General features: G+C 35.8%; 2 protein-coding genes across 4 annotated transcripts in view; both read left to right on the top strand.

Moving 5' to 3' along the window:
• Nucleotides 1-25,420, top strand: part of LOC134796805 (deoxyribonuclease-2-alpha) — a 464,519-nt gene that overhangs the window by 122,183 nt on the left and 316,916 nt on the right. The window lies entirely within an intron of this gene.
• The window catches only part of LOC134796683 (uncharacterized), a 398,919-nt gene continuing 384,606 nt past the window's right edge, over nt 11,108-25,420 (top strand). For 2 of the 3 annotated variants that reach the window (XR_010144987.1, XM_063768836.1), the window contains exon 1: nt 11,108-11,491. The gene's annotated coding sequence lies outside the window, so the exon portion shown is untranslated. Of the gene's footprint in view, nt 11,492-11,914; nt 12,633-25,420 lie in introns of those variants that run through there. The other variant, XM_063768837.1, reaches the window with a different exon arrangement.

Raw genomic sequence — 25,420 nt, 5'->3', positions numbered from 1 at the left:
GTTATACAGAAGGTTTGGGCGCAAAGTGGGCATGCCCACGCCGCTTAACACTGAATAACAGTAATGTAATAGCTGTATAAGTGTGTGCCCACACATTGGATCGCTGAATAACACTTGTATAGAGGCTGTCAAAAGCTTCTATGCCGCTTTTAAACCAAAGTTATCCAGCTTTGTATAGAATGACTCAGTTAGTCACACGTTATGCAGCTTTTGGTTCAAAAGTGCGTTGTTACAGAAAATATATTCAGCTATTTGTGTATGATTTGTCTTCCATTTTAATTTGTGAACTCGTGTCAAAGTGTAGTTTCTGAAGTGAATACAAAATAAGGAGGACATTACCCATATATTGATTTGATGTTTACATAACATTGACGACCGGTCTGGCCTAGTGGGTAGTGACCCTGCCTACGAAGCCGATGGTCCCGGGTTCGAATCCCGGTAAGGGCATTTATTTGTATGATGATACAGATATTTGTTCCTGAGTCATGGTTGTTTTCTATGTATTTAAGTATTTATATATTATATATATCGTTGTCTGAGTACCCACAACACAAGCCTTCTTGAGCTTACCGTGGGGCTTAGTCGATTTGTGTAAAAAATGTCCTATAATATTTATTATTTATTTATTTATTTATAACATCAATTTCATTGCGCATGCGACTTTACTGTAAATATATATATACATTTTATTTAAAATTTTAAAGCGCCGCGTAAGTAATGCACTATTTAGAAAGTAAATATAGAAAATTTAGTACTCCACTTTCAAATTTGTAATTTTTTTACGGTGTTTAGATGTTTTAGTGATAGAAAATGTACTTTAACAAGTTATGCTACGATAAAACTAGTTCTATAAATGAATATAAATGGGTTTTTCAGTTCATTTTAAATTCCTATTTAATTGTAGAGGTTAGAATATGAGCAACCGTAATGGCGTCCGACTGTGCTGAATATAAGCTGCTGCCACAGCTATTATGTGCTAAATATCTGAATAGGCATTCACATTATTCGCGTTACTAAGCTACATGTTAGATAATAATGGTTTTAGAACAACAAGTTTTGAATAACATCAGTATAATAGTAATTGTTTTCTCAATCTTAAAGCCTATTAGGGTTCTATACACAAATGGTAAAAACCACATAGATCCTCACTAGTTTGATGAGAAACATTATAGGTATGTAACACGGGCAATATTCAATCCTACTTCCTACTAATATTATAAACGCGATATAATATTTAAGTTATATGATAAATTTGGGGGCACGGCAGAATAGAGAACAGTTATTTTTTCCGTTATCAGTTCCGACAAATATGTAGTAGGTAAAGGTACACGCAAAGATGTACGACGTGAGTACGAAGATGTATATAGTATGAGTATGGTATGGTTACGAGTATGGTATGAATATGAATATGGTATAGGTGCGAACGTGCGGGTATCACGGGTATGAGTACAAGTATAGTGTGGGATGGGTATGAGTAGACCCACTTGAAACCTAAAAACAGTCCGTTCAAAATCGACAGGCGAACCGATTTCGTTATATTTTAATGGGGGTGATTATTTTATTTTTCACATACCCAGTCCAGTCCACAAGTTTTTAATGCAACAATATCAATAACTAGCATTTGACACCTTGTTTGCCAACTAGCAACAACCTTAAATGGCCATTGGTAAACCTTATCTCGTTGCAGTAAGGTATGCAAATGGTCCGTTAACAGTGTTTACGATGGAAGCTAGTAATTGTTTACGTAAAATAACCAATCGAAAAGAATTGTTAAGAAAACTAAACCTCGATTTTTTTAATTTTGATTGGATTGAAGAATAAATACGCAAGATGCGTTCAAAATAAAATAAAAACAAGCTCAAGCTCAAGGCAATCAGGCTCAAGTAGCACCGTTGACCGTGTATAAAGCTACGGAACCCTCTCCACCGCGCACTTGTTAAATTGATACTAAGCAGTAGTTTGAATAGCGTTTGTCATTGCGTTCATTTTGCAGCTTTTAGCAAGAAAAGATAGTACATGTGTACTAAAATCGCTATAACTTAAGTATAAGTGTTGTTTTAGTATTTATTATTCAGACGTTATGTCTATAAAAGCCATAATTAACCCATATATGCAGCTACTGAATAACAAATAAGATTTGGATTTCATTACAGCTTCCAGTAATAGCGTCCACCTTTATTCAAAAACTAGCATTAAAACAGAAACTGCAACCGCTTTTATACAGTTGAAAGTCTCCACCGACGCTTCTTTTCAGCATTTAGTAGCCACTATCACATTTTTCTTAATATTGTCTGCTTAATATCTCACAACACAGAATTTATACAGCTAATTGCTGCTAATGCCGCTATTATGCAGCTTTTAGTAACCACAAATGCTTTAAGCTGAATAATGTCCGACTAACTGTATAAGAAATAAGTAATATTCAGTTTTAATATGCAAAACCGATACTATGCAAAATTTATTCAGCATTAATTGGTATATAGGCCCCACTAGGCCCACATATTTCTTTATTCCGAATTTAGTAATTTCCACCGCTTATACACAAAATTTATGCAATCATAATTTGAATAAGATGATAATTTTACTCTATTATCCTATTTGTGTGTTACTTGGGCGACCCTTTGAAAACTTGAAGTAGATACAATCCCTTTTACTGAACTTCAGCCCTTAGTCGCTTATAAAAATAAGCAGGAGTTTCATAACAGAGCCGTAGCACTCACGGAAGAAAATTTCAAATTGCACAGTGTGTGACCATGTAATTTTTAAATTTATATATATGCTGCAGTAATTATAGTTTCAATGCTTTATTATGAAGAATTGGAAATCTCTAGCAAAAAATTACGTACGAAATACTTACAGAAAACAAGTACGAGTTGACGATCCTACGACTACTTTTGAGCTATTGTAGCCAAGTCACTCTGAGACCAGTCACTATAGAATTCAATTATCTTCGTGTTTTAGGTACCTAATTGTAGTGATCAAAACCACAACATTCGACAATGAAAAGGCTGCTTGCTTTTTAGTCTTTAAACCCAGTTACTTACCTCACAAGCTCCCCACACGATGCGATATCATAAGGAACTCGCCCACGTTCAGTAATCTATTGTCAAGGGATTTATCACGTTATACTCGTATCAGTGCAACCTAAACAAAGGGACGTACACTCGCAAGCTCGCAACTCACAAGCGGAAATATACCTTATCTATTTAGCATAAAGTATCAAATGCCTTATCTGCGGCTTATAACGGAGGCCGTAAGCGTATTTCAGGCGGTTTCAATAGAGGCATCAAAATGCATCTTTTATTAACTGTGCATGGAAACAAAAGGTACGGAAAACAGCTCGACCCAGTTTATGGCCGATTTTAAAAGAGCTCTCATTTTTGGAGCTTTTCTACTTTGTTTTCGAGATTGAAGTTTCGGCGTTTACTTCCTGTAACGCAGTTGCAGTTCTTCTTCTTTTTCCTACCCTTATCCCACGTTATGTGGGGTCGACACAACATGTTTTTCTCTTCCATTCTCCTCTGTCTTTCGTCACCTCAGCACTCACTCCTTTCTTTCTCTGTTGCAGTTGCCAGCAAATATATGTATGAGTGAATGAGGTGGTCGCAAATTTGGGAACGCGAATTTATTTTCAAGGTGTTAGATTTAATTAAAATTAAATATATTTGTTTCTCCGACAAATTGCTGCAATTCATGGCGTTTTCAGAAAAATGGTACCATTTACTTTTTTCGAAAAACCATCAACTTTTGGGTTATATAGACTCAGAATCAGGAGTAGGTACTGTTGAATGAGACAAAGAAAAAGTGTCCCCAGTTTTTCATACTGGGTGTCAGTTTTGTAACGGTCCATACAAAATGTATGTGAAAATGCTTTACAAAACTGTATTTTTTTTTGGGACACTTTTTTTCTTTTTATATCGATAGTTCTCGTGATTCTGAGTAGAAATAACCCAAAATTTTATAGATTTTCGAAAAAAAGGAAATGCTACACTTTTATGTGAAAATGCCCTGATACGTACAGTCAGCAATGCACCTATGCATACAAGTTTCTATGCAGGGGGTCACTTTTCTCTGCAGCTGGCTGTACATTGATTTATAATATTATGCACGTACCGAGCCGCTGGAGAGACAGAAGTGCAAAAGGACAGCGAACTCGGCACCGTCAATTGGACAGAAACGGCTTTGGACAGAGAAGCATTGCAGTCTTTGGTGTCGGAGTCCAAGCTCCACTTCAGAGGGCCTACCGCGAACCACGTTCGACGTGTTGTCTCCCTGTCACACTTACGTACAAATTTACAAGTGCGACAGAGAGGCAACACGTCGAACGTAGTCCCCGGTAGGCCCTCACTCAGGTCGTCGCGCGACAGCAGTCAGTAAGTATTTGTCACGTCGTGAACATTTGCCGCCTTGATTTTTCTTTCCACGCACTTCGCACACGCCAATATCGATGAATATCACGCTCACAGATCCTCGGTGTCGGTGTCCGTCAATTTTCTTCCGTACTGGAGTGTGACGCGTCACGATGCGTACACGCAGACCCACTGTTCTAAAATGACGTATGTGCCATAGACAGAGGAACATTTATAAGACCTTTTAATATAATATATACCGGAGTAAGATTTGTACAACCACACCGCACAGTTTTAAAAGGACGTATGTGCCATAGACACAGGAACATCTATAGGACGTTTTTGGACACTGTCCTAGCTAGAGCAACATTGTTGCGAAGACGCATTTTACTACCTATGAATCGATTTTGATAGATGGGAAAAACGGGTTTCGTATTTTTTGTTGAGTTTTTAATATCCATGTGTAATAAGTAGGTGATTGCCATGTGGCCATATTAAGAAATCGGTTTATAAAGGGTCATAAATTGTTTAGAATCATAATTGTTCCCACAATTTACATTCCTATTTCCGTTCCCGCTACAAATACTTTTTATGTTGTTAGGTGAACTGGGTGGTTTGGTAATGCACAGATTTTATTAATCAAAAATTCTCACTCTAGTGGACATTCAACAATGGTTAACATCTTGTGTGCAATTATGTAAATAATTGAAGTGAAAACTTCTTTAGCGGCGCTGTGCGATTTTTGTCATGGGAAAAAAAGGTAAACTCGTAACAGGTGTCACGTGACCGTAAGACGGACACTTGACCTGATCGAAAAACTGTTACAATGAGTTTTTCTTTATTGATTTAAATGCCATCTAGTGAGTTTCCCTCTAACTGGTATTAATATAACTCGAGTACTAACAGTGATGTGCTTAGGGGTTTCAAGTAATGCGACGAAATAACTCTAGATGGCGTTAACCTCAATTATACATAGTGCTGCAGACATTCGTTGAGTTTTCACTTCTGCCGGCACTCCCGGAGTGACACCCGTTGTTTTTTTTTTTCATCACACTTGCTTGAAAAAGGTCTTATTTCATGCAGGTGTACTGAAGGAGAAAGGCCTATATTGTTCCCGCGGGATAGTTTTCTACAAATGCATAAGTATTGTGTATGTGTACTAGGCATTTTTATCATATTTTTCTACTTCATTCATTTAAACTAGTAGTTCGGCCCGAACTGAGAACTCGCAGTTAACCAAAAATTATTATAGAGCGATTGACTTTGTTGCACCTACTTAGGTATCGTATACTGCGTCATATAATAAAATAGGAGAAAATAAATGAGAGCACCACTTTCTACGTAACTGTCACATTTATGACGTAAAATGCTTACACATGGCAACAATTTAGTATGGACATTTTTGAGTTCCATTTTATTGAATTTCTACTATTTCATGTCGCACTATGGGCTGCAATGGATCAAAAATGGCCTGGATTTATTGCAAGGTCTGTAGAGCCCTTGACTGATAGATTTAAGCAAAGAGTAGTATGTATAATATATAGGACAAAGAGAGCCCTCTCGTGGAACTTTGCATCCATTTTGAAGTGCCATCTGTAATTCTTAACCAGAAATATCAACGTCAATATCAGGAGGGGAGAGGCATAAATAGCGTGTAAGTATGTTGCGAACGTAAAAAACTTTGACTTTGAAGAAAGGCTTCAGGATATTTATTAATACACGAAAACAGATTAGCTACTTTTAACTTGACTGTTGATGTTATTAAATTACCTATCATACACGGCTGGAATAACACACAATTGACCACGAAACACAATTACACGCAGCAGGTTGTGAATCTACCCGCCATAATTTTTCTAAATTTTTTGGTAATAAAGTTCTCAGCAACTGTGATGGCGTATGAAAACTTTGTTTCTTTTAACATTGTAAAACTGAAAGTATTTTTATTTATCTGAATTATGTCGTAGTACAGAAAATAATCGGAGTGTTTTAATAACAAAACTTCCGTGAGTGACCCGTATTAATATATTTTATAAATGGGGTGTTATAATATTTTGAGTTTTATTTGACAAAGTTGTTTTTTGTGACAATCGCCTCCATGGCAACGATGTCCATAAATAATCTATTCTAACAGATGTTTTTTTGTTTGATCCATGCCTTAGATACAAGACTTTTAAGACGTTCTGACGAATTAAGTGAAGCCATATTAAAAAAAAGTTTAGCGTTAAGTAATATAGATGTCGCTATTTTTTCGAACAAAGTACTTTATATACGACTGTCCCTCCCCTGGATTTAAGTCATCATAGAAATCATAGAGATTAAAATAAACTGTATCTGTGCTAAGCCGAAATATTTCCTTTCAAATGTCAAATACCTATATTATGTTTATATTATTTTATTTTTATCTTGCTAATTATTTCAAAAAGGTAAATTTAAAAACGATATTATAAAAGTGCACACCGAGCACTTTCATTTGATACTATATTCGACCATGTTTTTTGCAAATAAAATGACCAGAATAGCTAGGCCTCTCACAAACAGCTTTTTGGCCTTCTAAGCTCTTCTACCTCAATATAAATATAATAATATAATATATTCCCTTAATCGAGCCTGCTCATAATTTAATCACTAAAATATAATACCCTCAACTACACGTTTACCCAATTTCATTTAAATTAGAACAAATTTACTTAAGTTCTTGAGTATCAAACTATCTTCTGATAGTTCAGCTTAAAAACATCGAAATGCCGGGACGTGCCGCTAGCCAGCCGCGTGATCCAAGTCGAATGTAAGAACTTCGCTTCGCTTCGCTCGCTCGTTCGATAACGTGTATCGTTATTTTGTATTATTCGCAATTTCCTTATAGGTAATAGATAAGCCAACAAATACAGCGAACATCATGGTTGTGCCGTTGTGCGCAAGCCCGGCGCTAAACGGATCAAGGGCTCGGCCTTCGGATGGAGGCAATTAGGGCTGCGAGAGCTTTTTACACGACACGATGTATGTGGAATTGTAGATGAGAATGTGTAGCCAGCTGACGTAGCCATTTGCGTCAATCTCAATTAAAGTACTGAAACTATCAAACTATCCATGGATAATAAATAAATAGCGAACGTTTTTACGATAACTGAAGTTCGAGTAGGAAAGGTACCACTTGGCCCTTTTAGTGACGGCACTTACGTCTAACCCATTCATTGGATGCATAGATCTAGTGAGATTTTCTTTATTAATTAATATATTTTAGGGCTTTTTAAAAATATACACAAAATATGTTGGTAACACTGTGGTCCATTTTGTTCAAGTAATGGACAAAATAATCACAATTAATTTTAACTTGTGTGTGCTTGTTTGCTTGTTGCTGTTATTACAAGTTGATCTAAGCTGATATAAGTATGTCTTGACTTAAAAATCACTAATATGAATGAAGGAATAAAATCCAATCTTATAAGCAATGTTTTATAGAATAATGAGCTCTTAGGAAGTAAATGTGATCCTTTTAAAAACTTCTTCCTAATCCCTATTGAAGTCAACAACTAATTTCTTCAAAGCACAAACGCACAAAGGAAGATTTGTGATAATAAAGCCAAACGTGCTTAAGTTTCGGCATACAAGTTTATTTAGGTCTCCTCATTAGTTAGGTCTCGTCCTTATCGGCGTTGAGGTAATGAGGTGGCATGACGCCATTAGCTCAGAAACGATGTCGGCTAACTGTCGGGCCTTGTTGGGATTATATATGACGTCGTTAGCCCACTGTGCCTCTGGGTACTCATTCTAAACGTAGTCAGAGTGCAGGCTAACCAGTGCCCTTCGATTACGCATAAGTACCTAGTTGTTGCGGATTTCAAGGTCACGTAACACTGGCTTACGAGGAAACTCCGTTAGTGCGTGTTCTTGCAAGCAATGCTTTGCAGAATAGCCGGGACCAGAACGCGAGTTAAAGTTAAAGTTTTGTAAATGTTTGAAAGTTTAGAAACATTCAAATATACTTACGTGAGTAAAGAAATTGAAGGGCTTAGTTCAATGTTTAATATCTAAGAGTTGCTTTTAGCCAGCCATTCCTTCTTTCCTTTGATACAATACCGTAACCTTTTACATAGAGCCATATTTTTTAAACTGTAACTACACTACTGGCACTGCTGTCTTGGTTATCGCTACTGCTTTAAACATTCGATAGTTTAGCAGTAACACGAACGAGCAATACCCACGAATGAAAAAAATCCATTCAATATCCATTTAATTATCTGATTAACATTTAAAAAATAAGGCCCCAAAAATCTACTAAGTTTGAGCAAAGGAAATAATTTATCGAACCACATTGATTGGTCCGCACATGTGCATCGTAACATGGTTTATGTGCAAGACATTCTCAATCGCGAAGACGAGTGAATCGAGACCTTGGGAGAACCAGAGTAAAGAGGTCCGCAGACCTTGCAACATTTTTTTTTAATTTGTGATAAATTGCCGATAAGTGGCTGCAATTAATTCAATTTCAATGCATCGATGAAAACCCGTAATGTAACGGAAATTGCATGCAATTGTTGCAAGGTAAGTGGAGCCCTTAATGTGGCTTTGAAATTAGTAATAAGTTAACTCTACTAACCTAAAAAGCTGTCTTAAACTGGCTCAATATTATTTTCTCTCTCGTGTTTGGAATAACACATCAGAGATAAAAGACGGACTTCCCGAAATCACTGTGTTTAAGATCGCTCGTAAAATCGACACGGTAGTTTAACGTTGATAAGTTCTCAAAAGGAAACACAGGATTCTCTTGAAGTAACATGTTGTTGTTGGCTGTGTTCCGCTCATAATGTAGCTTCGTGCATAAAAGATAAGTTTTGTTTTATTAGTAGACGCTTCCAGGCTAATTAAATTTTAAAAAATTTAAAAGAGTTTTGTAACATTTCCTTTATTTGTAGGGGTAAGAATTTAAGAAACTCTCCTCCGCTCCGCTGGCTAACCGTCTGTCCATCAGCGGGCCGTATTTCATAAACTTGGGATTGGCAGAAACTTGATATTTTTACAGTGTCTTTCTGTGGTTGCTATGAATAAATAAATAGAGAGACAAACCACTCTGATGTAACGATGCTTTTAGATCAAATATTATGTAATTGTGATTTAAATTATCTCTAATAAATAAATAATGAAAATTAAGGTCAATGTGGCGACAACCGTCTTTCAGGTATGTAAGACTGTCTAACAGCTCTTTCGTCGCTTCTAACTCTTTGTGCGCTTGTATAGACAAGAAGGAGCGAAGCTCTTCCTTTATGTGTCTGAGCGAAGTAAGTACGTAGGTAATTTGAATATTTTTTTCCTATAAATTTTCAATTTTTCCTCCTAAACTTAATATATTGGCGTAGCAGCAGATGCATACAACTGAATCAGCCACCTCATACGTCGGCAAAGCGGAAGCAATTTATGGCCACCCACTTATGATTCCCGCAGCGTCGCCTGCATCGCCCCGAATGGTTCCAACATCGACTCGGAATACAAAGTTTTAAGAAATAAAACAACACACGGTAAGGGATATTAACTTTTAAATAAATTGCGTTAGCTTTAACCAGATTAATGTATTGACTTCAGCCATAGGTCAATCTGTTATTGCTATAGCTATAGCTATGTATAAATAAAATATACGATACTCCAACAGAACTGCTGCGTTCTGCTGGCATATTTATGTTTAGTTAGATAGATAAAATCTTTATTTTCACACCTATATAATAGTAAAAGAAACGACTTAAGGACAACTAATTTATTAAAATACAGAGCATACCATATGCAGTCTAAGGATCGATCTCTTCCATAATTCCAAGTCCGTAATTTGTAATAATTTTTTTATATTGTACAATAAAGTTCAAATAAATAAATAAACATCTTTAAAAAATCGAATTGCCTAGATAGATTTTGTAGTAGGTATGGAAGAGAAATTAAACCAATATCGCAGTTTTTTTAATAAATTTCCTTTGTCTTAGACTAAAATAATTATGTCTTATCTAAGGCAATTAAAGCTGTAAAAATGATGGTCTAAATATTTTCAATTATATAAGACATAAATTAAAAATTACTTTAATAATATGGTAGGTAGTAGGTACGTACCTACTGCTGTTACTCTATTGCTCACCGTAATGGAATTAAACACCTAAATATTTTGTAACATAACATTAAAGCATCGGTTATCTAAGAAAGATTTAACTTCGTTTGAAGTTTTGAAAGTAGATAAAATAATTTATAAATTTATGTAAGTATTTAAGTGCCGTGCTTAATTATTATTGCTTCTATTAATTTGGTACTTACCGAATAAATACATAACAATGTTCATGAAAGCCGTAAATTACCCTTGGTAATTAGATAAAGTAGCGTAAAGCTTCGTGGCATTGAACGTGTTATTAGTACGTAAGCGCTGTACGAGTATATAAACACAAAGTTGGTAATGCACGTAGTTAAGCATACATTTACACAAGCTGCCATGGATTGATTTCAGCGCTATCTAACGGCGTATGGTAGCATTACGACGCGAGTTCAACAGCGCAGTTATAATACGCTGCCAGTAACTTCTTCAATTTCACCATTTTACAAAACACTGACTGAAAACATCCATCTTATTTGTAATATAATTTGGTTTATAAGCACTTAACTCAACTTAGTTAAGTATATGAAGATATTTTGTAAATTGAACTCTACGTATTGTAAGGTAATTGACAATTTTGTTCAGAGTGATGCCGCTAGATGCTCCACTGTGCGCTCGTGAAGTGAGATTCAATATGGCGGCGCCATTCGAGTCTGGCACAGGGCGGGGAGAACAGTCGCCGAATCGACACTACAATACTTACGCGTATTTTCGATGAAAGCGACGTCTTCTTGACTCGACGCGGGTGATATTGCGAAATAATCTAGTGTTTCTGTGTTCATTTATGCGGTTTGTGTTATTATTTGTGCTTAATGTGTATTTGTGGTGAAAAACGTGAAAGGACTTTAGGGTAACAATGTCTAGCAGTTGACATGTTTATCTGTGCCGTCCGTGTGTGAAGATTTTCCCTTCGCGTGAGGAGGGACTTCGCGGCAGTGTGCGTGATTTGGGTGTGTGTGTGCAGCGGCAGTGGAGTTGCAAGGATCCAATGATGGATTTCATTTTCATGGATGTATAGGTAAAGATTGCACGTTAATTATGTCTGTGTTTGTATATGTCACGGCCCACAGTTGGTTACGAGCATTCGACTACTCGTTTTAGGCCGTGATATGAGATGCTTTGTGTTAAACTGGCCTCTTTGTATATCGTAGCGCATGTATTTTAGTGCAAGGATATATCCTTAAATCAATATGGTTTTTCTTTAACGTAAACGGATAACGTGTGAGTTTTAGTTGTGTTTCCTTATTAAGTGTAGTGATTGATGCTGATTAGACCTTGAAATTATTTTATCACTCGTTGAGTTTTTATTGACCTTTGTGTGAGACCACGTTGTTTTATTTTATTTCAAAGATTATCAACACAAAATCAGCATGTTTCTAGTTAACAGTAATTAGTCTAATAAGAATGGCAGCAGTAAATGGTTATCGCTTATTTTTATTTTCACATGGCATTATTTAATAAATTAATTTCTACATTAACACCGTCATGCTGAGCTTTAATGATTAAAGTCATTCACACGCACGCACCAAGTCTTTCTTGTACCATTGAAACTTAATTCATTACATTCATGCGGAGCGGCGCGAGAATATGGTTCCCCTCGCTCCCAGTTTGCTGGTTATCAGCTTACAAAATGTTTGAAGCCGTCCCATTCGAACGGCCCACTAATCTGTATATCTGCGTCCCTTTCTGCCTTGTATTGCGCGTTTTTCTTCTTTTGCCGCGTCATATGCTTGCTGTTGAGGCATGAGCATAGATCGCAATGTTCAGTCGAGGTTGCTTGTTGTTTAATTTGCCGCGCGTTCAGGTTCTGCCGCTTTAGACCTAATTGATCGAAGGTCCTTTGTCTAAGAGGTGGGATACATGGTAATAAGAGGGTATTGGGGTAACTGCGCATCTTTCGGCGCAGTCAGTCGGCGGGCCCGCCCGCGACGCACGTGGCGACCTATCTTCTTTACTCTTACCAATTTCCCGCGAACCCTGTGTTTAACTTTGATTGAATGTGACTTGATTAATGGATACCCTGGAAATTTAATAACTATAGTAAGTTGCGCTTAGCGATCGTGTTCCGTATTGACTGTATCACGGTATTGTGATCGGGTTAATTGAGTAACCCGGAGATAATTAGGATAGAGTAAACTGTCGTGTTGAGAGCAATTAAGGTAAATTATTATGGTATGCTTCTGTAAAGTTATCTTACCTACTACATATTATTCACGCTGCTTAATTGTAGTTAATGTTAACTTCCAGTAATAAATATCGGGTAAACTTATAAATTACTTAACAACCCTTTTAATTTGTACTGCAAAACCTTAAAATATCACTTTTTTTTTTATTTTCCTGTTTGTCATGTTATAAAACTTATAAATTACTTTACAAGAAAAATCATAACAAAATAATTTTGTCCGCATACTTACGACTGAGACCCCAGTGCAAAATTGCGAATGTCCCCCTTACAATGTTATTGTAGCTTCTAAACTTCATTATGCAAATGCGGAATATAACGAGGTACATGAATAATTTTACCCGATTATATTTCGGACACAGTATTCGTTGATAGGCAAAGACGAGCGATTAAACTTTTGTAAGAGCGGCGGGCTTTTACGAGCGGTGGAATTGGGTCAAATCCACGTTCTAATACATATTCCGGTGGATTTATATTCATGGACTCGTTCTATAAAATTGGAGTTAAATAAAAATTAGGATAAAAGTTATGTATAGGTTAAGTTATTAGCATAAAAAAGAGCGTACGCAGCACAATTTGGCGAGTTTTATGTAATGTATAAAATGTATTTTAGTTTATCATGAATAAAGATTAAAAAATATTAGAGTTAGTTACACGCGGTTTATTTTAAACGTCAAACTTCTATGAAATTATAACGTATAAATAACACTTGCACTGCGTATGCTATCAAAGTCGTTGTAGACTTTTCTTGGTCTAACTCTATTTTTATGATTTCTGAGATTTCTGTACTCTGTCTCTGTCTGTAGTTTCTAAAAAGGGACATGGCGAACGTAGGTAGAACGCAAAGGGACGTAGAGCGGGTAAAATGTTTCGATGTTATTGTCTTTTAAATTCCTACCCAAGGTAATATGAAAAAGTTGTTTTATTCTTTATCGTCTATCATCGTATATACATTTTGTTATTGTAAAATATTACCTAATAAATCTAAACTACATTAGTACTAGTATTACACTTAAACATTATTGATTTTTATCTACCTAAAACATTATTTTTATACAAGCGCAAATGGGAAAATATCAGAAAATGCTCTGACTGTAGACGAGACGAGAACACATGCATCGGAGGTCGTACGTCGATGTCAAAGATATGTTTACATTTTTCGCCTTATTACAAAGGAGTAAGGTGCAAAAGTGTAAACATATCTTTGACGTCGACTGTACATACATATCTGTGACAAATCCTTCGTTTAGCTTTTATTTAAGCTTACAACGAGTGTCGTCCCCGCGACGTGTATCTATTATTATTATTTGAAAAGTCCTGCCAGTGAAATGAATTTCCTATGAAAATAGTCCGTGCATTTACAAAGAGAATTGTTTGCGGGTGTGACTAGCTTTGAGACAAAGTGGCTCGTGTACGTTATCCGATACTCCGAAACCCGAATTTACTTCGTACCGCTGTTGAAAAATATTTTACTATTTTAAGTAAGGGTTTTAAAGGGGTTTTTCGGGTTTTTAACCTCTTGTGTGATACTTAACCGAATGTAAACATACTAACAAAGCCTACTGCAATTTTTTCCTTGTAGTTACTTAATTTGTAATTTATTTAGAATCATGGTTAACACAGATGTTACATCGAAATATTAGGTAGGCCAGCACAATAGGCCTGTTGCAAGTAACAAAGAATCATGGAAATAATGGTTTCAACGAAACATATAGGGTCAGTTGTTCTACATTGAAACAATCGGACACAGTGTAACTTTGCGATATCTCGGAAACTAGGTGTTACCAGCTAGTGCCGTCTGTCAAGCAAGGGCAGGCTCAGGGACCCCCAGCACCTCCCCAAAACACGAGCGCGCCTCGGAGAAGGAGCACGCTGCTACGAGCATTATTGTGAATTCGTGCAACAAAAGTAAATTTTTTCATTTAAGTTTCGCAATTTTTTACCAAGATATACACTCGAGTTTGGCGTTTTTTAAGTTTTTGTTATGTTCTATGTGTATTAAAGTTTATTTGGAGCTAAATATTTGTAAATTTCTTTCACTCTTTGGTGCAGTTTTTATTAATTGATTAAAAAAACACCCCCTAGTCTCACAATGAAACATTTTTATGTAGTATACAATGAAACATGATGTTCACTGAACACCAGTACCAGCACACAATGAAACAAACTCATTATTTTTTTAAATAATTAAAACCTATGTGCTAAATTTGTGAAACTAAAATACCATGAAAATTGGTAATAATTTGTCTATCATATGACAAAATATAAGATACTTAACTTTAGGAATGGCTGAGATAGGATGGCTTATATGTTGAATGTTTCATTGATGGCAAGGTTAAGGACACATGTCTTACATTGAAACAGTCGTGTATAAACACTATGTTGCAAGAAAGTGTATGAAATCAAGCATGGAGATGCTCAAAACCCTCCCGCGTCTACCTAGTTGGCAATCATGCTCCGTGGACATAAAAGGCGCCTTTTTCGCAGCATGCCGTACCTGCCGACCAGATTTTCGATTCACAATGAAACTCAGGTGTGTGTACAATGAAACAAGTCTTTCGCTTTTAGATATTTCAGCAATCTTATAATGATTCCATATGTCGGAAACCTTTTAAATAACTAATTTCAGCCTACCACTATTTTCTCCTTTCCTTTCTCATTAATTGAGTGAAAGCATATATGTATTAATGTCACTTATTTATTACACCGTTTCAATGTTTATTAACGATGTTTCATGGTAGACTATAATTATTACATTTGTTTCACTGTAAAAATCAGAGTGTTTCATTGAAAACATGCACAAGTACACAATGAAACAAAACTCATTTTTCAAAAAAAGGCTTATAACACAGGAACTGTTACAGATAAGTAGAAACCAAGAATGCCATATGATAGCCAACGAAATTGTTTATCTTCATACGAAATGTCACACTCATAACTTTAAAAACACCAGAGATAGAAAGGCTTGAACTTTTAGTGTTTCATTGATCAACAAGTTACCCTATGTTAATATGATTCTAAAAAATGGTCCAATCTCAGTATAAACTGAAGGATTATTAATATATTCAATAAAATAAAACTGCAAAATTCTCCAATCGGCCATTTTTACTGAAACGCCAATCAGAAGCGTTCTAAACAGTGGCGTCATGAATCCATGAATCAAACATATACTGCGTCAAGCAAATCTTGTCAGTAGAAAAAGGCGGCAAATTTGAAAAATCGCGGGCTAGCAACACTGTGTTCGAATAATTCCAAAATCGCTTGTCGTCTGTGTTTTATCTGTGGCCAACTTGTTTGTTGACATTCTGAATCGTTTTTATTTCAAGAGATATTTCTGCTGTGACCTGTGATATTTTCTGATATTTAATAAGATTGTGCATTACCTTAAGCAAAGCTAAGCCTGCAATGTATAATCATACTCGTTCATAGTAAACATTACTAAAATTTTAGGTTATGACAAGTACTGGAAGAACATGGGAAGAACTTGGGAACTTTTAAGATTATGTGCAGTTTTTTTTGTTTTAGGGTTAAAAGACATAAATAAAATTAAAACGTATGCCTAAATCTATCCAATAAGACCACACATTGTGTCCTGGAAACCGTCCATAGGCCCACATATCTTACTATTTTCAGCGACTGATTCGACTACATAATTTACAAAGGTAAACTTTTAAAACAGTATTAAGAACTTTGATTATATCGCCGTTCTTTCGCAACATTACCTAATCCTTACATATGTTTGTTGCAGGATTAAATCTCGCTCAATATGAGGCGTTCGTAGTAGATAGTTTCTCTTCAGAAGTTCAGTCAGACGATACTTACCTACGGCGGTTTATATACGTGTACAGCGCAACCAAGACGAAAAATAAATTTATTATTTAAAAATGTAACAAAAATATTGAAAGTATTTTCACATTTCCAAAATGACAAGTCTTGAATAGCCTAATGTACAAGTTAATAAAATTTCCTAACAGTATTTTTTATTTTTATTATAAAATATTATAATTGTGTTATATTTCTCAAACATATTTCCTAAACTTTAGCCGGGCAAACACAACTAGCCAGTCAGATCCAAGAAAATTATACTCATAGCTTTAGCATAAGAAAAAGAGTATGATTCCCTCTGTCTTTAGACAGTCAGTCCTGGGCCAAACTACATAAAGAATCTTTTTTATGCCTGCTACAGAACCCTACAAATTATAAATTGAATAGAAGAATAGTATTTCTTAGACCATGAAATAAAATAGGTACCAAGGGTTAAATTAGACAAATTATTGTTAAACTAAACTAAAAATATTTAGTTTACCCAAGAAATGTTTATTGTAAGTTAATTAAAGTTATATAGGGAAGATAAAAGGAGTTAACTCCTTATGTTTGGAAACTTAAATTACACATTTTGTAACAAATCTGTTTTATGCTTAAGATGCAATAGATGACTACAGAGTATTATGATGCTTGGTTGAAGTGACCAGGTAACCTTGGTAACTTCATATTTTTTCAATGAATGCCCTGAATTAAAGTGTAGGTAGGTTAAAGTGACCCTTATCTTCTCTTACATTTAAATTAAATAAGCACCCAAATATCATTTGTTTTATTTTTATTATGTATATTGTACAATATAATCACCAATCAAAATATTACACAGGTAGGTATGTGATATTGATCCAGAAAAGTACACTAATTTACATTAACAAGTAGCATATTATATTGTAAGTATCAAATATTCCACAATTTCCATTTTGCTATGATTAAAATTGAATTCCAACTGAGAAATCTAATAAAATATTAAAATTCAGTAGGACATCTACCTGCGGAAGCAATGATTTTATTCATACATTCTAGTTTAATGGCATCTCTTCTTCTTTGTCGTTCCCTCATGACTGAGGATCGTGACCAATAACTATGTCCCTCCATTTATCGCGAACAAGGGCTATTTGGGCTGCCCTCTGCATGGAACCACATGCTTGTTTTATGGAATCCGACAATCTTGCAGGGGCTCTACCTCTAGCGCGCTTGCCTTCAACTTGCCCCGGTATGATGTCACGTTCGAGGCTGTGGTGTGGCGACCGCAGTATGTGCCCAAAGAATCTAAGAGCCCTATCCTGGCAGATTGTTGAGAGTCGTTTGGTGATATTGAGTTCTCTCAGAATGGTTTAATGGCATAGTCCGTTTCTAATTGTAATTTGATATCTTCAAATTTGTTAATCATTTTGACTAACATGGCTTTTAAATTGTCCGTCCATATTAAATAACAATTTCTAAAATTTTCAATAAGCCGCAAGTGACAATTTGAATTGACGTACGTAGGGCGCGCTCAGCGGAAAAAAAATCATATTCGTTTTGGTTCGACGTACATTGCTGCTTTTCTTAACGCAATACTGCTCTTTGAGTGTTGCCCTACTTTAGTTTGCTTTACATTGCTACTGACAAGATTTGCTTGACGCACTATATTTCTTAGAGCAACATAGACAACCTCATTGACCGAAATCTATACGTCCTCACCAAAGAGTTCGAAAGGTGCAAAAAATATTATTTCGCCACTAAACATTTATTACGTCCAAAAAATATTATTACACGAGATAAAGAAGATATCTATTTGTTATTATTTAAATAAAATGCTAAATAATACGATATTTCAACAACAAACTTTTTTAATTATTTGGCTGAATGGAACTATCATTGCCATGTTGGCTGTCGTAACTAGAAAAAATGAAAAATAAAAAGTAAAACCGGCGCTCGGTGATTTTCACTCAAAATGTACATGTAAGTATCTAAATAATTCATCTTAAACTGCAACCGTGTGAGAGTTTTTGTGTAAATTTAGTTATTGTGATAAATTTTTGTAATGTATTTATCTTCCCTAATAGTAATATATGGTGCTGAATTAACAATATCATTCGGATTCTTAAAAAATTAAATTAGTAATTCTAATTTAGTTCTAAGTCACCTAAGTCACGCTTAAATGAACTCGGTCAGTCGTTTTCCCGTGATAGATTTATCTTAATATCTATTAACATAATAATTTTAATATTATATAATGCGGCCAGCCTACTGGGCACACTGCCCATCGGCAATGACTTGGGGGACGTTTTTTATTTATAGGCCCTTTATTTTAAGTTATGGATGGTTTATATTATTATATTTAAGCTTATTTAATGTTTTATGTTTAATTAATTTTAATTGTATTTAAGTCATATCTAGTAGTACTACAGAATAGAATAACTTCAATTCAACGCGTCCGAATGAATTATTATCACGAACAGTTATTTAACAAGCAATATCCACACACTTATGATCGTTTTTCTGTATTTACGAGGGTGAATTATGACTTTATAAACCAATTATATTCCTCCATACGATAAATTACACCCTCGACGAGTTAACCGCCTCACATAATTTGCTTTGCCCGCAAATGGCATGTCAATATCATTTGTTCAGCGATATGGTTATACTCGTACGCATAATGATCATTTAATATAAAACCCCCTTTATTCATGTTTTAACTTAAATGGCATTCTGTATATCTAACAAATATATTCATTACGCATTAAAGTGCCAAACAAAATAAATAAAGAAGATGTACTTATGATATTCCAATTTTAATTCAAATATTATGTACCTATCTATGGCAGGTGTTAAAATAAATACGACGGCCGGTCTGGGTGGTAAAAAGGGATCTTTCATTATTTTTTGAGATCGTACAAAATTGTTATTAAGTTAATAGGTCTTACTAGGTAAAAGCCTTTCTATCTACTGATTCCAATTGCTACGTTTAAGGTAAGTCTTTAGAAACAAATCGGTTTTATGTAATAATCTTAGCTTTGAGTAATGTTTTAAGCTGCTTCCTCATTGCTAATTAAGTTAAAAGACATTAATATCTCAAGTTGTATTTAATATAATTTCGCAAAGCCTTTACCTGAACACGAAGTTTCATACACGCTCTTAAGATTTAAAAAGCTACTTATTTCAAAGTCTGAAATGTATGTGCATTTCGTGCACAACGTGTACGTGGATATTTTTTAATATTTTAACAGATCGCGAAGTCGTTTTATATGAAGTGAAATAAGACTAATTGCTGCCTAAATAAACTGAAACAGAAATAACATTGATAAGAGGCATAATCATGTATTTCACTACCAACGACAATACAGTATAACAACAACATTTTTAATAATAATTATGAATATTTACAACGTTATTTCGATACCACAGATTTCATTTTCTGGATATTAACGCCCTTATAGCTTGACTGTTTCCGAAGCCAATTTTGTGCAAACAATTTACGAGCCGATTCACGCATATTGAGCTCGGTGACGAATTAATGAAACAGGCATGTAATTGTTATGATCCCGTATAGCGAACGTAAACAATGGTGTGTGACGTCATGTGTCGGTTTACTTTTGTCATTAGACTTTCGTTCGCTAAATCTGCTTTAGCGTTCTGCGGAGCGGAACGCGCCGTCACGTTTAAATACGTTAAGCTCGGGTTTTTCATGCACTTTAGAATAATATGGGTATTGCTTTACAAATTTAATACAACAAAACTGCCACGGAAATAGTCTTGAGCATTTTTAATGATCGTTTGTAAGCGCGAAAATTAACTGTTAATAGATTCTTAAATGACATATTGACATTTCAGTATTCAGAAAAGGTAAAATGTCCATTCATTCTCAAAATAAGGAATAGAAATACTTTAAAATTCCTGAGAACCTGTTCAAATTAAAAAAGAGCAAAATAAAACTATTCATTATATTGAAATGAACACGGAAGTTTATAAGATAAGGAAACGTGATCAATAATTATTATGTTCCGCTACTCTCTAAATAGTTTCAAAGAGCGTGGCAAAGCTCCAGTCATCCCTTTCACCGATAAGCATAGCATAATCTGTTAATACCATCGGCTTCTAATCGATTATTATGAGGCAGGTTGAAGCACGCAACGCAAACAATCAACAGCGGGCTTACGGCAGTGGGGAGACACTCCTGACTTCGGTCGAACTCGGCTCCGTTCGGCTCGGCATTGCTCCGAGCAATTATTAGGGTTGGCACCACTTGACTTCCTTGTGCGTGCACGACCACAGATAAGATAATCACTTGAATTTTGACAACCCTAAATAGCCGAAAGGGATAGTGCTATATATTAGAAAGGGATAGCATGATTCGACCCTGAATCGCCGTCAAACTTCGGGTTTGTAGGAAGTGTCCTTTCTGTACGGTAGGTAGTACTATTATTTCTTCTGTGCTTACTGGTGTCGGGTAACCGGCGCGGCGCTGTTGAGAGGCTAGCCGATACCTATTCGAGATAATATTTCTGAGGCTGCGTTTGTTTATTGAGTACTTAAACTGTACCGGTCAGTTATTGATATGTTATTTTATGGGAGTGTTAATACTTTCTAAAATATTTTTGAAATATCTGACATAATTCTCTATTACAACTCTATGTGGTTCTTTTACCACGAGATGATTTTACCTGCGTCAAAAATTTATTAATAAGTATGAGTTAAGGTTTTGCGACTTTCCTGTGGACATCATAAAATAAATTAGGCATGTTCAAACCTTGTATTTCTTAAAAGCTATACGATGAAAGCCGTTAAGTGGGTACTAAAATATACCCAAATCGTTAACTTTCTTAATGTCCCGTTTTCCATAACGTTTTGGACAGTAGGTGATCAAGTATTTCAATGATTTTCCATTAGATTACATTTTATTCCAATGGAATTTTAATTTTCATTTAAACAAACAACCCTTGTTACCCTTGTACATAAATATATCAATATTCATACTTGAAGCAAACGGAACTGCTTTTCCCATGTATAATTAATTACATTTGTATCTCCTTCGATTTCACGGGCCTATAAATCCCGGTCTTTTTATAGGCTTGCGTGGGGATATAGATCAAACACGTAGAGGCCCCTTGGAGAGCTTTAATATCATGTAGAACGCCTGCTGGAACCAGTTCACAGGCGCAACAATAGACACCCATGAACCGGTCTCAGCAGGCATTGGGACTATTGTAGAAAAAGTGAACAGTATACCGGTCTATAGCTTGAAGTTTGGGTGGACAATGAGACTGGGCTATTGTAGAGAGGTCGGACACCTGCCATAACAATGTTTAACACGTTATCGAGGCAGGCGGTGACTTGCCGCTGACTAGTTGGGCCCCTGAAACTGTCGTCGCGAGGACGACCAGGAGCAACATCGGTGTGAACGGCTCAGGGGTTTCGAGAGGTGTGCGCCGCTTTCTACCCAGTGGCTGTTACCAGCCACTGTGCCAACTCGCGTCTTATGCATCTTTCACTTCCACCCCTGGAGCATATAGTTCTAGCGACTCCTCTCTGGACGGCCAATGAAGGCAAGCCAGAGCTGAGAGTCCTGCGGGTCCCCTTGGGGTCCACTCCGTCCGATGGAGACACGCCGGAGACGGAGATCCTGACCGACTCTCGGGAGCACTCGGGTCCGTGGGGTCGTTACTCCCCAACAGCTCGTCACAAGCTGCCCTGCAAATTAATGACATTATTTAGTCTTTTGCTGGATTAGATCATAAAAGTTCTAATATATTATATTGGTAGTTATTATACATAAACACAATCGATTATTATGGGCATTGTGACATAAAACCAATGTGTTTCTGAAGCTTACTTACCTATCTTTTAACGTAGTATTGGAGGAGTTAGACCAAGAAAATACTGCAACGATTTTGAGAGCACACGCAGTGCAAGTGTTATTTAAACGTCAAACTTCTATGAAAGTATGACGTATTAAATAACACTTGCATTGCGTATGCTATCAAAATTGCTACAGACTTGTCTTGGTTTAACTCTAGAAAGGCTTTTACCTAGTAAGACCTTTTTACATATTATAAAATTTTATGAAAAACCTACTTACATAAAATTTGACAGTATGGCGCCTGTCATTTCCCAAATTATGTTAGACTTGTTTGTAAATATTTAACTCCATATTTATCAAGTGTTAATATTTAGTGTTTGTTGTGGTACATTAGTTAAGTGGGATAACCCATACATACAATACAAGTATTAGCAAGTGAACCTCGTGATTTAGGTACGTCTGAAGAAATGTCTAGCTGGTTGTCTCATTTTATCATAAGGCGTCTTACTAACAATAGACTAACAAGTAACAACAACGCAGTAACAAAGAAAAGTTAAATAAGCTTGAAACCGGAAATTCAGAGCGGCCGTTTGCCGTTGACACTAAACAGAACCAACGTTTGCAATGCAAGAAGAAATGCGGGCCGCAGTTTGCCACGAGTTACCGGTCACCTGCCGCATTGCAGTGATCTTAAGTGTTTGGCATTTTGATTGATTGGCTTTAGAATGCCCTCGATATTGGATTGACATATTGGCCATGTGTAGATCGCGTTTTTAAACCACATCGCGTGCAAGTAATGAGAAAAGAGTAAGAAGAGAAGCTCCTTAAAAATAATAAATAAGGCATACGGGATACTGAGGCTGATTCTAATCTAAGAATTGGTATTTTGTTTTGAGAAGAGCTTGACGATCGTCTTGGTGATTGGTGCAAATCTCACGCACGAGTTTCATCGAATTCCGTGTGGCGGCGCGTCCATAAAAGCCGATTCCCACCGGCTTGCCTGTTTTTGGACGTTTGAGCAGAGTTGTAAAAGAAATATGTATGTAAGCCAAATTAGCCCCGGCTTGCCTATGGATATGTTTGACATGCCGCCACTGGACTGTACACCAATCAGCGTTGGCGTTCTTTAAGGTCGTATCAAAACAAGATCTAAACCGTAACAAATAGTATAATTAGAATTGGCTTTCAGATCCTTTACGCTCTACTTGTAATAGAGGTAGGTGAGATATTCTAGATTATTAAGTTTTACTAGAGTCTGGCTACTGAAATATTACACAAATGTTTGGCGGGAAATTCAAAAAATCTTGGCTGGTCACACTTTGTGTAGTAGGAATTATAGTTTTGATACTAGAAAATATTTTTGATTTTCTGTGCACACGTAAGGTACCTAAGGATATAAGTTAAATATACGTTGACGTGCACTCAAATTCAGCTCACATAATTTCTACCACTATTTAACGTACAGTCAACGATAAACACATATGTTAACACTTTCTCACCATATACCATTGTAACAAGGCGAAAAATGAAATGTGGTGTAAATAACACCTAGCTCGATAATACCGTAATATTAAACCATCACCAAAAAAAAAAATACATAAGTACTATGCCAAATATGCTAAATGCTAAGTATCAAAATATTTATAGAGCACCAATCTCCTGATTTGTTTACATTTTTTGAGGAGTTGTAAACATTGCAGTTTTTCGTTATACAACGCTACACGTCGACTGCGCACATTGTCGTAATTATTTACCAGCTTAAATAATAGTTTGCGAACCTCACTCAGTATAGACATTATTAATATTAAATAAATAAATAAATAATAATAATAAATAAATAAATATTATAGTACATTTTTACACAAATTAACTAAGCCCCACGGTAAGCCGTTACAAAATTAAATCTTCAAAAAAATCGACCTTTCGATTATTCTCGACTAACAACTTTTACTCCAAAGTAGCCGTTTATTTATGTCGATAGGTACATACAGTCACCTGCAATAATATGTTACTCTTCGGAGGCCGCAAAAATATGTGACACGCTCTTATGGCTCTACAAATAAGATCGTGTCAGATATTTTTGCGGCCCTCGTTGTGTAACATATTATTGTAGGTGACTGTAGGTTGATATGTTAGTGTTTACGTGACGAGACACGAACACACAACCAAAGATCACAAACCCTTGTCAAGCTGAGAGCTATCTATCTTCCGTTTTATACGTAGTTTCAATGGACAATGCTGTGGGTTACTCATTGTGTTGAAAGGTCTGTTGACGCGACAATAACAGTTTTCCACCAGAAATCATCTTATGGACTGTATATATAAATACCTGCTATGTATTCAGTAGTAAACTGTTACATTAAGAACTTTGAAGTTAAATATCTACCTTAATTGAAGTTGTGATTGAAGACACCCATTTATCTATTTAAGTATTATTATGAAGTAAACAACAAATTTATATTTTACACAGAAATCCCACAAAATGTGACCTATATGACCCAACATTGCCTTTCGAGGTAGGTATGCGGAAACTAAACTAAACGTTGTAAACGTAAGTCATTGTCATAAAAGGAGGCATGACGCCTTTATTTTTTGGTTACAAACGATTCAGTTGACGAAATATCCAGCCGTATCTGACCGCGATAGTACGCTTATTGCAAAATTTTCATCAGTTAGGATGCAGTCCATGTGGATCGACTATCGATATAAGGCAAGCTATCTAATGAAACCTATTATCAATATATTATTTAATTAAAATTTAAACGTCCATTTTTATTCAGTATAATCCAGTAAAATAGTGACGCTACGCTGTGAGCTTCATACATATAAAAACTGTACGAGAATATCAAACTCACAACTTCGAGGCCGTCTCATAATCGGTTAAAAATAGCCTACTAAGTCTTTATGCCATGCACATGTATGCACCGAAGAAGACAGTTCAGACATTTTTTTCATAAGTAGGTACCTAATAGTTGAAAATTATTTCGTTGAGCGATGGAACGAGGCAATGTGATTGATTTTTTACGCGATCTATATTATGTATGTCGTGTAATGACCTAATAAATGAGCGAAGCAATCCGCATAATTATGAATTATACAGGTGACAGATGTCTGCTAGCTTTCATAACGCCGCGCATTGCCCTAGACAAGTGAACTAAAAA

The sequence above is a fragment of the Cydia splendana genome, chromosome 14 (assembly GCF_910591565.1).
Source record: "Cydia splendana chromosome 14, ilCydSple1.2, whole genome shotgun sequence".
Classification (NCBI taxonomy): domain Eukaryota; kingdom Metazoa; phylum Arthropoda; class Insecta; order Lepidoptera; family Tortricidae; genus Cydia; species Cydia splendana.
Note: the sequence above shows the minus strand (reverse complement) of the source record. Positions and strands in the feature narration are given on the sequence as shown.